General features: G+C 46.7%; 1 long non-coding RNA gene across 2 annotated transcripts in view; it reads right to left on the bottom strand.

The window, feature by feature from the left end:
* The window catches only part of LOC140845676 (uncharacterized), a 31522-nt gene extending 18873 nt beyond the window's left edge, over nt 1-12649 (bottom strand). For both annotated transcript variants that reach the window (XR_012124520.1, XR_012124519.1), the window contains exon 1: nt 12245-12649. This is a non-coding gene — a long non-coding RNA (uncharacterized lncRNA). The remainder of the gene's footprint in view (nt 1-12244) is intronic.
* Nucleotides 12650-13896: the final 1247 nt, after the last annotated feature.

Here is a 13896-nt window from a genome sequence, read left to right on the forward strand (position 1 = left end):
CGCCAGTGGCTTGGGGAGCACGGCCAGTGGGAATCCAGAAACAAATTCAAGAACACAGGAGAACATGACGGAGCCCGAAGGGGGCACTGCAGTTTCACCGGAAGGTGTTACTTCCCTTGTTGAAGGGCCCAGAAGACAAAGCCTGAACCCTACCTCAGACCACACACAAAAATGAGTTCCACAGGGATCTCAAATTTTGGTGGAGAAATAAAACACAGTAGAGGATGAAAACGAACATCCTCATAAAGATCTGAATGAAATGGTTCCTAGTAGCCCTATTGCAAGCTGCCCCATACAGGAAACAACCCAAATGCCCACCAATAAATGGAAGGCAACACAAAATGTGGTCCTTCCATATAATGGAACACACCTCAGTGACAAACAGGAACAATATGGATGAGTTGCCAGTGTAGGAAGCTGAGTAAAAGAAGCCAGTGTAGCAAAGACTATACATATTGCTGATTCTGTGTATATGACTCTCTGAAACATACAGAGCTACTGGAACTAAAATCACATCAGTTGTTGCCAGGGGCTGAGGGCAGGGCAAAGCATTGCCTACAAACAGACATGAGGAAACTCTCTGAGGAAACTCACTATCTCGATTGTGGTGACAGTTTCATGGGTGTACACATTATGCCATGATGGGAGATTTCACAGCTTATGTGAAATTTATGGTCTGTCAATTTTATCTCAACGAAGCGGGAAGGAGAAAAATAAAGAGGAGGAAACCTAGAAATCACAAGTAAATACACGATTGTTCACATGTACTACGACAGAGTTTCCCTGTGAATTGTGTAGCTACTCAAAACAAAAGTGCCCTGTGCGTGTATTGACCATTAAATGGAAACAGCCAAGTTGCAAGGTAAGGTGTACAAATTTGTACCAGCACCGAAGGGGCCACAAGAGGCCATACCAAGGGTAACACTTCCCCCTGTCGGACATCTTAAAGATAGGCCTATTTGAAATAATCTTACATTTTCCTGAACTCTAATGAAACAGCTCTTACCAAGGTCACCAGAGGTCAAACACTTGCCAAAGTCAACAGTCAATTCTCTTCCCACATCTTTTTCAAACTCACCCCATCTCAGAATGCTTTCCTCTTGAGGCTTCCAGGAGAGGACACCCACCTCTTCCTTTTCCCATATCACTGGTTTGACCTGCCTCTTGCTGGTCCTGGGCGGCTTTGTCCCTGATTTCTGAAACCAGGTGACCTTCTCTGGCCCCAAAGCTTCAAGAAACCTCCATATGCAAATGACTCTCAAAATAGCATCCTGATTTTTCTCCTGAGCTCCAGATTCCACTTCCAATGGCCTGTTCCATACCTCCCCTTGCTTGTCTCTAACTTACCGTGGCCAACACACAACCCTTGACTTCCCAAAATCATCTCCCCTGAGCCTTCCCCATCTGAGGAAGAGGCAGCACCCCCGGATGGGGCTCCACCCAGTAGGAATCACCTTGACTTTCTCTGCACTCCATCATCACTTCTACAGGTACCACTTCTGTCTGTGTAACTCCTACTAAAGCTTCAGACTGCAACTTGACTGTCAGCCTCCCAGTGAAGATTCCCTAACCTCTCAGACTAGTTTGGCAAACGCCTCCACCACCACATGCTCAAAGATCCACACACTGTCCTCTGCTGCACTGAAGAGTGTAGGAATTGACCCTTTATGTTTACATCCAGCCTCTTCACTAAACTGTGGAACCTTATTCCCCCTCCCCCAGCTCCAAACCAGGGCTCAACTTCATATCTAGACTTCGAGATACATAAACTTCTGTCAACACACCCTAGCCCAGGCCACCACTATCTATCATCTAACTATTGCTATGGTTTTCGGACGGGTTTCTCATCTTGCCTCTACCATCCTTCCCCACCCAGCAGCTAGAGTCGGCTTCGTAAAACTCAAATCCAACATCCCTTCTAGCCTCAAAATCCACTGTAGGTCCTTCACACGGCCCACCAGACCCCCGTGATCTGGACCTGCCTACCTATCCAGCCTCTATTGCAACCTCGCCATGACCAGTGTGGTCTGCAGACCAGCAGCATGGACATCACCAGGGAGCTACTATTAGCAGCATAATGTGGGGGGGGGGGGCACGAGGAGGGCTTCTGTACGACACAGAGAGGACAAGCAGTGATTCTACAGCATCTTACTACACTGATGGACACTGACTGCAAAGAGTATGTGGGGGGGACTTGATGATGGGGGGAGTCTAGTAAACATAATGTTGCTCATGTAATTGTAGATTAATCATACAAAAAATTATAACAACTGAATAAAAAATAAAAATAAAAATTATCATTTAAATTTGAAGGAGGGATTAAACAATTTCCAGATAAGAAAAGCTGAGAGAATTTAGCTTGCACCACCGATCTCTACAGTGTATTTTAGAGGGACTGCTATAGATGGAAGTGTTCCTAAGGTTAAATAGCTGCCACCAGAAGTAATAAAAAGGGACAGACAAAGAGTACAGAATACCATACCTAATATACAAGGAATGAGGAGGGGAAAAAACAACAACCTTTACATTGTGTTTGTAATAGCATACTTAAGTGAGGTAAGTTAGATTCTTAGGTAGTAAGGAAGGTACCCTTTACCTTTTGGTAACCACAAACCTAAAGCCTGCAATGGCAGTAAGTACATACCTATCGATAATCACTGTAAATGTAAATGGTCTGAATGCACCAATCAAAACACAGTCACTGAATGGATAAAAAAACAAGACCCATGTATATACTGTCTACAAGAGACTCGCTTCAAACCCAAAGACATACACAGACGAAGACTGAAGGGATGGAAAAAGATATTTCATGCAACCAATAGGGAGAAAAAAGCAGGTGTTGCAGTACTTGTATTAAACAAAATAGACTTTAAAACAAAGAATGTCACAAGTGACAAAGACGGACATTACGTAATGATAAAGGGGTCAATCCAACAAGAGGATATAACCATTATAAATATCTATGCACCCAACACAGGAACACCCACATATATGAAACGAATACTAACAGAATTGAAAGGGGAAATAGAATGCAATGCATTCGTTTTAGGAGACTTCAACACTCCACTCACTCCAAAGAACAGATCAACCAGACAGAAAATAAGTAAGGACACAGAGGCTAGTGAACAACACATTGGAACAGATGGACCTTACACATCTACAGAACTCTCCACTCAAAAGCAGCAGAATACACATTCTTCTCAAGTGCACATGGAACATTTTCAAGAATAGATCATATACTAGGCCACAAAAAGAGCCTTTTGTACCAACCAGCTTCTCAGACCACAAGGGTATGAAACTAGAAATTAATTACACAAAGAAGATGAAATGGCCTACAATCACATGGAGGCTTAACAACATGCTCCTAAATAACCAGTGGCTCAATGACCAAATAAAACAGAGATCAAGCAATATATGGAAACAAATAACAACAATAATTCAACAAGGTAAAATCTGTGGGACTCAGCGAAGGCGGTGGTAAGAAGGAAGCATATTGCACCACAGGCCTACCTCAGGGAAGGACAATCCCATATGAACAGTCTAAACTCACAATTAACCAAACTAGACAAAGAAGAAAAAGTGAGGCCCAAAGTCAGCAGAAGAAGGGACATAATAATGATTAGAGCAGAAATAAGTAAAATAGAGAAGAATAAAACAATAGAGAGAATCAATGAAAGCAGGAGCTGGTTCTTTGAGAACATAAACAAAATAGTAAACCCCTAGCTAGACTTATCAAGAAAACAAGAGTCGACATGCATAAACAGAATCAAAAATGAGAAAGGAAAAATTACTATGGACACCACAGAGATACAAAGAAATATTAGAGAATACTATGAAAAATTATATGCTAACAGGCTGGATAACCTAGGAGAAATGGACAACTTTCTACAAAAATACAACCTTCCAAGACTGACCCAGAAAGAAACAGAAGATCTGAACAGACCAATTACTGGCAACAAAACTGAATTTGTAACAATAAAAGTACCTAAGAACAAAACCCCTGGAAGAGATGGCTTCACCACTGAATTTTATCAAACATTTAGTGAAGACCTAATAACTATCCTCCTTAAAGTTTTCCAAAATGTAGAAAAGAAAGGAATACTTGCAAACTCATTCTATGAGGCCAGCATCATCCTCATACCAAAGACCAGGCAAGGACACCACAAAAATAGAAAATTACAGACCAACATCCCTGATGAACATAGATGCAAAAATACTCAACAAAATATGAGCAAACCGAATTCAAAAATACATCAAAAAGATCATCCATCATGATCAAGTAGGATTTATTGCGGGGAAGCAAGGATTGGTGCAATATTAGAAAATCCATCATCATCATCCATATCAACAAAAAGGACAAAAACCACATGATCATCTCCACAGATACCAAAAAAGCATTCGACAAAATTCAACATCTATTCATGATAAAAACTCTCAACAAAATGGGCATAGAGGGCAAGCACCTCAACATGATAAAGGGAATAGATCACAAGCCCACAGCCAACATCATACTGACAGGGAGAAGCTGAGAGCCTTTCCTTAAGATCTGTAACAAGACAAGGATGCCCACCCTTCCCACTTTTCATCCACATAGTACTGAAGGTCCTTGGCACAGCAATCAGAAAGCGCAAAGAAATAAAAGGCATCCAGATTGGTAAGGGAGTCAAACTGTCCCTGTCTGCAGATGACATGATATTGTACATAAAAAACCCTAAAGAATCCACTCCAACACTACAAGAACTAATACCTGAATTCAGCCAAGTTGCAGGATACAAAACGTGGCAGCACGGGGGGAGGGCTGCTCTGGGCCCAGGCACGGGGCTCTGGGGACTGCCCGCCACCGAACCCCACAGAGAAGCCATGTGGCCGAGGCTGCCAGCAGCATCGATGCCCGCAGCTGCTGCTCCAGGGGCAGGGACGTCAGGAGCCTGTCCCATCCTCCGCTGCAGTGGGCAGATCCTCTGGGTGCCAAGTGTATGGACACAGCCCCGGCCCTTCCCTTCAGGGGAGGCCTGTTGGCCAGAGGGGCAGCTGGCCACCGGTTGAGGGGACGCCCTGGCCCGTGCTGCCCCCCACTGTTTTTTCAGAAAATATGTTTAACCTTAATAATAAAAAAAAAGAAATAGCCTCCCTGAGGGCAGTGTGATGTGAATGTTGTCCTGGGAGTCACCCCTGTGCAGGTGGGATACAGTCAGTGAGAGGACTGCCCCCACACTGCTCTTTCTTCTCAAAGCTCTGCCCAATAGGCAGATATTGTGTGCCCCCGACCCACCCCGGCCCTCAAACCCTCTGACCCAGGGTGGTCCCGACCTGTGTATGCCAGGTTGCCCTCCATCCTCCATCCTCGCCCATAAGGTGCTCAGGAAGAGTGGGGCGCTCTAAGCACCAGGCAGGCACACCAGGGCAGCACTGGGGAGGGCTGCTCAAAAAGAACCTGGGCCTTACTGCCGTCATGTGTAGATTATGATTAGACATGAAAATCTATTGATTAGAAGCCCCAGGGTGTCTCCTCACGTCTGGGACACCAATGCACATGTAACTCAAGTAGATCCCAGGGCTGCAGGCCACCAGTCTAGCACTGTCCCATTTGATGAGACACAGCTGCCCCACACATTTCAGAAATTCCATTGCAAAAAATGTGGAACTTGGTCTCTCAAAGCACCTCCAAGAGGTGCATGCCTTCCATTGGGGCGCATTCTCTGAGCCCAATTTTCCACGCTTCACACCTCAGAGCACTCCCCAAAGCTCCCAGCTCCCCAGTCCTCCCCCATGGTGCCCCTCAGCTGCCTATCCCCAGGCCAGGCTGGTGTGAGGCCCCTGGTGTCCCGCTCCTGGGTCCTGGCTGAGTGGCCTGAAATCTGTGACAAAAGGCTGGGGAGGCTGAGTGGAGGCACTTGGCTCTGATTCTCCCCATATGATCCCCCAGGGCCCTCAGGACGTTTTCACCCTCCCAGGAGGGGAGGCCTGGCCTGGAGGGGAGCTCCAGGATCAGCACAAGACGTGAGCCCTCCTGCCAGCCTCAGGTGACCAGGTGACAGGAGGTAAAAATCAGGACACCCAGGCTACCCTCCTTTCCCTGGTCCTGTCCACAGCACCCTCAAAGCCATCTGCCTGCACGGTGGTCCTAGGGATGACCTCAGGCTCCCTGGCCAATAGGGAGGTAGGTTTGGGCAGGAGGAGGGCACACGGGCCCCTGGCAGGGCTGTGGCACAGGTCAGACCTGTCATCCTGCAAGTCCCACCAGCCTCAACCTGAGACAGAAGAGCTCTGGGCCCAGAAACAAAGCAGCAGCCCTGGGCCTGCTGGGTGGTCACTGGCCCAGCGGTCCATCCTGCCGGGGGTCTGTGCAGGGACCACAAGCGCTACGGCCTAGACTGCTGGTGCTGGGACACCAGGATCACACGGCGGCCTGGACACCCTGACTGTGGGCTGCAGCGCACCTTCCCCACCCGGTGTGTGCTGGGGAGGTGGCAGGGCCCTCTGGCCCCTGGTGCGCTACTCTGCACCCAGGCACGGGCTCTGGGGGCTCCCCATCTTCAGGGTCTTCAGAGAAGCTAATGCTGGTGTTCTTGTTCACAGGCTCAGAGAATGAACTTTGCAAACACTCAAGGTAGGAGAGCATGTGCGAGGCTTTATTTAGACAGAGCTCCTCACTTGCCCCTGCCCGGAGGGGACAAGATAGCCCCGGGGTGATGCACTGTCTAGGGGATTTATAGACAGGTGAGAGACAAAGGGCCAGGGATGCAGACCTGCTAAATGGTCCCCAAATGCTTATCTTCAAAGAGACACTAAGTTTCTTACCAGTCTTCCAGGTTATTTGGCTTACTTGCCAGTATTACTTGCCTACATTGCACATCATTTGATTAGGGCTAGAGGAAGATAAGCAGCATCTGGGTAGTTAAAGAAAATAAGTCGGGCCTTTGAGCAGGCGACGGTACATTTTACAATAGCCTCATTTAATGGACACAGTGAAGACATGGGCTATGCTGCGGTCTTTTCTTATGTGGGCGATATTCAAACACTTCAGGCCAAGTTACTCCGGGCTTTTTAGTTTTAATTAATCTTACACAAGAACGCTTATATTACTTTACAGAATGAATGTGACTGACTGTGCTTACTTGTCTAATATGGAGTTTCAGTAGGGGTTTTATTCCGGAGGCCCTCACCCTGCTCTGTCTGCACCCACGGTCCCTGCCTCACCAGCACCGAGGCTCCGCGGCTTCCCTCCCCAGCTGCCATTCCCTCCTAGTTCCTCCTCCGCAGCAAAGAACTGACATGCAGAGACACAGTAGTAAAGTAAAACTTTTATTTATGGAGAGCAAGTGCAAAGTGCTAGGGGTGTGGACCTGTGAAGTGGTCTCAAGATGAGACATGACATTTCTTACCAGTCCTCCGGGTAATTCTGCAAAATTAGCTTAACACAAGAAACGCACTGCTAGGTTTCCCTCCAGAAGAGCAGCTTCCTGGTTTGGGAGCATATCAATTAAGACTGCCTTCCCTGCCTCCAAGGTGGGCTGAGTTATTGTATGTTCGCTAAAGAGTACGTTATGGGTGGATATGAAAATTCCTGTGGCCAGGATTCTCACCTGGGCCTAGTCAGCTAGCTCACTACACATGTGGGGAATAGGTTGCTATTGACTCTATATAAAAGAGCTCCCACCCAGTGCTCTGGGTGACATGGTGACACAGCTGCGAGGCTGCAGGAGAGCAGAGCAGAGGCTGGAGCGGTGGCAGCGCTGAGGTCAGAGGCATGTCTGCAGGACAGCTGTGCAGGCAGAGAGGCCCAGAGGCAGAGACACGCTTGCTGCATGCAGACTTGCTCTGATTGGATGGGATGTTAGGGATTGACCTGCCACTGTGGAAATAAAATTGGGAATAGCCCTTTCACCCCAAGAACATGTTACTGTCATTTCTTTGGTCACAATGAATCCATAGCGAACTTGCCCAGGGTTGAAACCCATTGGCAGGACATTAAAAATCTTACTTCTTCACTTCCTGGGTTTTGAAATGCAATCTTAGCTTTAAGATAGAATCTTTCCTGTCTTACTGTGCTGTGATGGCTGGGCTAGCTTGCTAAGTGAACTGTACAGTCCACAAATTACTTGATATGGGGATGGAGGAGGAGGAGAAACAGCATATAGGTAAAGGTAAAAAAATAAGCTGGGCCTTTAAGCAGGCTAAGTGAGTCTTACCATGACATGATTTCCTAAACATAATAAAGACAAGGGTATGCCGAGAGACCTTCCTTTGTCTGGGGAATACCCAAGCATTCCAGGCCAGTTACTCCTGGCTTCTGGAACTTTAACTGATCTCACTGAAGAATGCCTATATTCTTAGTTTGCTATTTTTACCCTAGGGAAGGGAAAAGCAGAAGGTGCCAAAGAGCCCCATGCACCTTATTAGGAAGGGCAGACACTATTTCATAGGCAATACAGGGTCAGAGAAGGATTTTGAGCAGCGAAATATGATCACCCCGAATAGCCAAAGCAATCCTGAGAAGGAAGAATAAAGCCAGGGGAATGTCACATCCAAACTTCAGATCTTAGTAGATATTCATAAAAAGTCAAGATCTACTACAAAGACACAGTAATCAAGACAATTTGGTACTGGCACAAGAACAGACCCACAGACCAGTGGAACACAATAGAGATTCCAGATATTAACCCAAACATATACGGTCAATTAATTGACGATAAAGGAGCCATGGATTTATAATGGGGAAGTGACAGCCCCTTCAACAGCTGGTGTTGGCAGAACTGGACAGCTACATGTAAGAGAATGAAACTGGATCATTGTCTAAACCCATGCACAAAAGGAAAGTCAAAATGGGTCAAAGACCTGAATGTAAATCCTGAAACCATAAAATTCTTAGAAAAAAACATAGGAAAAAATGTCCTGGACAGAAACAGGAGCAACTTCTTCATGAACATATCTCCCCAGGGAAGGGAAACAAAAGCAAAAATGAACAAGTGGGACTATATCAAGCTGAAAAGCTTCTGTACAGCAAAGGACACCATCAATAGAACAAAAAGACACCCTACAGTGTGGGACAATATGTTCATAAATGACAGATCCGATTAAGGGTTGACATCCAAAATACATAAAGACCTCACGAACATCAACAGACAAAAAGCAAATAATCCATTTATAAAATAGGCACAGGATTAGAACAGACACTTCTCCAAAGAAGAAATTCAGATGGCCTACAGGCACATGAAAAGATGCTCCGCATCACTAATCATCAGAGAAATGCAAATTAAAACCACAATGATACATCACCTCATACCAGTAAGGATGACCACCATCCAAAAGACAAATAACAAATGTTGGCGAGGATGTACAGAATGGGGAACGGTCTTACACTGCTGGTGGGAATGTAAATTAGCTCAACCACTGTGGAAAGCAGTATGAAGGTTCCTCAAAAATCTCCAAATACAAACAGCATTGACCCCGGAATTCCACTCCTAGGAATTTACCCTAAGAATGCAACAGCCCACTTTGAACAAGACACATGCACCCTTGTTTATCGCAGCACAATTTACAATAGCCAAGGAACGGAAGCAACTTAAGTGTCCCTCAGTAGATGAATGGATAAAGAAGATGTGGTACATATACACAGTGGAATATTATACAGCCAGAAGAAGAAGAAAATCCTACCATTTGCAACAACATAGACGGAGCTAGAGGGTATTGTACTCAGTGAAATAAGTCAGGCAGAGAAAGACAAGTACCAAATGATTTCACTCATCTGTGGAGTATAACACCAGTGAAAAAAAAACCTGAAGGAACAAAACAGCAGCAGATTCACAGAACCCAAGAATGCACTAACAGTTACCAAAGGGAAAGGGACTGGGGAGGATGGGTGGGAGGGGAGGGAACAGTGGAAGAAAAGGGGCATTACTATTAGCAGACATAATATAGGGGGGCCACAGGGAGGGCTGTACTGTGCAACACAGAGAAGACAAGTAGGGATTCTATAGCATCTTACTACGCTGATGGACACTGACTGTAATTGGGTATGTGGGGGGGACTTGATGATGGGGGGAGTCTAGTAAACATAATGTTGCTCATGTAACTGAAGCTTGATACCAAAAAATAATAATAACAACTTAATAAAAAATTGGAAAAAAAGATTATCATTTAAATTTGAAGGAGAGATTAAACAATTTCTAGATAAGCAAAAGCTGAGAGAATTTAGCTCCCAGCAACCATCTCTACAGTGTATTTTCGAGGGACTGCTACAGATGGAAGTGTTCCTAACATTAAATAGCTGTCACCAGAAGTAACAAAAGGGGATAGACAAAGAGTACAGAATATGACACCTAATATATAAAGAATGAGGAGGGAAAATTTAAAAAACAGCCTCCTTTAGATTGTTTGTAATAGCATACTTAACTGAGTTAAGATAGATTCTTAGATAGTAAGGAAGGTACCCTTGAACCTTTGGTTACCACGAACCTAAAGCCTGCAGTGGCAATAAAGACATACCTATTGATAATCACCCTAAATGTAAATGGTCTGAATGCACCAATCAAAAGACACAGAGGCACTGAATGGATAAAAACACAAGACCCATCTATATGCTGCCTACAAGAGACGACTCACTTCAAACCCAAGGACATACAAAGACTAAAACTCAAGGGATGGAAAAAGATATATCATGCAACTAATAGGGAGGAAAAAACAGGTGCTGCAGTACTTGTATTAGACAAAATAGACTTTAAAACAAAGAAAGTCACAAGAGACAAAGACAGACACCACATAATGATAACGGGGTCAATCCAACAAGAGGATATAAGCATTATAAATATCTATGCACCCAACACAGGAGCACCTACATATGTGAAACAAATACAAACAGAATTAAAAGGGAAAACAGAATCAATGCATTCATTTTAGCAGACTTCAACACTCCACTCACTCCAAAGAACAGATCAACCCGACAGAAAATAAGTAAGGAGACAGAGGCACTGAACAACACATTGGAACAGATGGACCCGACAGACATCTACAGAACTCTCCACTCAAAAGCAGCAGGATACACATTCTTCTCAAGGGCACATGGCATATTTTCAAGAACAGATCATATACTAGGCCACAAAAAGAGCCTCAGTAAATTCAAAAGGACTGAAATTGTACGAACCAGCTTCTCAGACCACAAGGGTATGAAACTAGAATTAAATTACACACAGACGACGGAAAAGCCTACAATCACATAGAGGCTTAACAACATGCTCCTAAATAACCACTGGCTCAATGACCAAATAAAAACAGAGATCAAGCAATAGATGGTGAGAAATGACAACAATGATTCAACAACGCAAAATCTGTGGGATGCAGCAAAGACACCGCTGAGAGGGAAGTATACCGCAACACAGGCCTACCTCAGGAAAGAAGGACAATCCCATATGAACACTCAAAACTCACAATTAACCAAACTAGACAAAGAAGTAAAATTGAGGCCCAAAGTCAGTAGAGGGAGGGACATAATAAAGAGTAGAGCAGAAATAAATAAAATAGAGAAGAATAAAACTATTTAGAATCAATGAAAGCAGGAGCTGGTTCTTCGAGAAAATAAACAAAATATAGTAAACCCCTAGCCAGACTTATCAAGAAAAAAAGAGAGTCAACGCACATGAACAGCATCAGAAATGAGAAAGGAAAAATCAGAACTGACAGACACCACAGAAATATGAAGAATTATGAGAGAATACTCTTAAAAATTATATGGAAAGAAACTGGATAACCTAGAAATAGTCAACTTTCGAGAAAAACGCAACCTCCCACGGCTGAGCCAGGAAGAAACAAAACCTGAACACACCAGGGACCGGCAGGGACACTGACCCGGGAATCCCCGACGGCAAAGCAAGGACGACAGGCACCTCGGGAAACACTTCTAATTCCGAAGGCGCGGCCCCCGGCCGCCCGACCCCCGCCGCCCCGCCGCGGGTCCCGCCGGGCGCCTCAGCTCGCCCGGCCCTCGCCCTCGAGGCCGCCGCGGAGAACCTCCACACGCGGCAGGACGCCCTCCGGCCTCCCGCCTGCGCGGCCCCCGGACCCCCGTCCCGGGCGGCGGCGGCAGGGCGGCGGCGCGGCCCCCGGCCGGGCCCAGCGAGGACCCACCACCCGTGCCGCCCGCCGAGCCCTCGCACGGCCGCACCCTCACCGGCTCCCCCGCGCCCGCAGGCCGAGGCACAGGTCCCCGCGCCCCGTCCGGGCCCCGCCGCGCCCCGCGGCCACCTACCTTTCGGCCCGCAGAGCCGTCGCTGTCGCCTTCACCCCTGAAGCGGGGCCCGCCCGGGACGCTCGGCCGCAGGTCCGCCGGGAGGAAGGCGCAGCCGAGCACAGCGCGTGTCCACCCTCACGCGGTCTCCGCGGGGCCCGCTGTGCGGACGGGACGGCGGCTCGGAGCATGGACGGAGCCGCGGGAGCTGCCTCTGCCTACGGCGCTCGCGAGGCCACCGACTCTTGAATGTGGGGGCGGCGGCGCCTGCAGCTACTCAGCAGCCGCCGGGCTCACTGGTTCCGCGCGCTCGCCCAATGGCTGCCTGCTCCGCGGCGCCGCCTTGCTTACTGGCCACGAGTGCCGTCAGTCGGAGGCGGGCCTGCGGGCGACCTGCGCGCTCATTGGCCGCGAGGGCCGTCAGGCGCGGGCTGTCACTTTCTTCGATATACTTTTTGATTTTTAATGAGATGACTGACGCGTTAGTTTTTTAAAAAATTAATTAATTTAGGTGTACTTATTACGCAATCACATTAGGAACAATGTGGTTACTAGATTCCCCCCATTATCCAGTGCCCCCCCACACCCCATTACAGTCACTGACGATCCGCGTAGTGAGACGCTGTAGAGTCACTACTTGTCGTCTCCGTGTTGTACCGCCCTCCCCGCGCCCTCCCTGCCTTATGTGTGCTGACCCTGCTGCCCCTCATTCCCCTTGTCCCTCCCTCCCTCCCCACCCACCCTCCCGAGTCCCTTTCCCTTTGGTAACTGTCAGTCCATTCTTGGGTTCTGTGCGTCTGCGGCTGTTCTGTTCCTTCAGTTTTTGCTTTGTTCTTATGCTCCACACGAGTGAAATCATTTGATGCTTGTCTTTCTTCGTCTGGAGTATTTCACTGAGCGTAATACCCTCTAGCTCCGTCCATGGTGTAGCAAATGGTAGGATTCGTTTTTTTCCTATGGCTGAATAATATTCCATTGTGTATATGCACCACATCTTCTTTATCCATTCATCTACTGAGGGACACTTAGGTTGCTTCCATTTCTTGCCTATTGTAAATAACTCACCTGTTATTAAGTTATTTAATTTTCAAGGGACTGGGGATTTTCTACATATCTTTGTATTACTGATTTGTAATTTAATGCACTACGGTCAGAGAACAAACATATTTTGTATGATTTCAATTCTTTGAAATTTAGTTCAGTTTTGTGATCTATGTGATCAAAATGTTATATGCTCCTGAAAATTCTGTTGTTGTGGAGTGGAATGTTGTATTAGTGTTAACTAGATCTAGTTGGTGGATACCATTCAGTTTTTCTGCATCTTTGCTGAGTTTTTTATCTACTTGTCCTGTCAGTTACTGAGAAAAAAAGTGTTGACATATCCAAGTAGATTGATGGACTTGTCTGTGCTTTCCCTTTAGTTATATTAGTTTTTCTTTTCTTTCTGTTAGCATTTTGGGGTGCTTTTAGTAGGTGCATTAATATATCTTCTTGGTGAGTTTACACTTTCATCATTATGCATGGAGATGGGTGTGAGCGCGCGGCCCGGTTCCTCTGCCTCAGCGTGTCTTCGGCGCGGACGCCCCGGCACATGCAGAGCGCACCTGCTGTTGCGGGAGAGCAGCGCGGGACGCGCGGCAGCAGGGTGCCCAGGGCCGCACGTGGCCAGGGAG

This window comes from Manis javanica, chromosome 13 (assembly GCF_040802235.1).
Source record: "Manis javanica isolate MJ-LG chromosome 13, MJ_LKY, whole genome shotgun sequence".
In the NCBI taxonomy this organism is placed as follows: domain Eukaryota; kingdom Metazoa; phylum Chordata; class Mammalia; order Pholidota; family Manidae; genus Manis; species Manis javanica.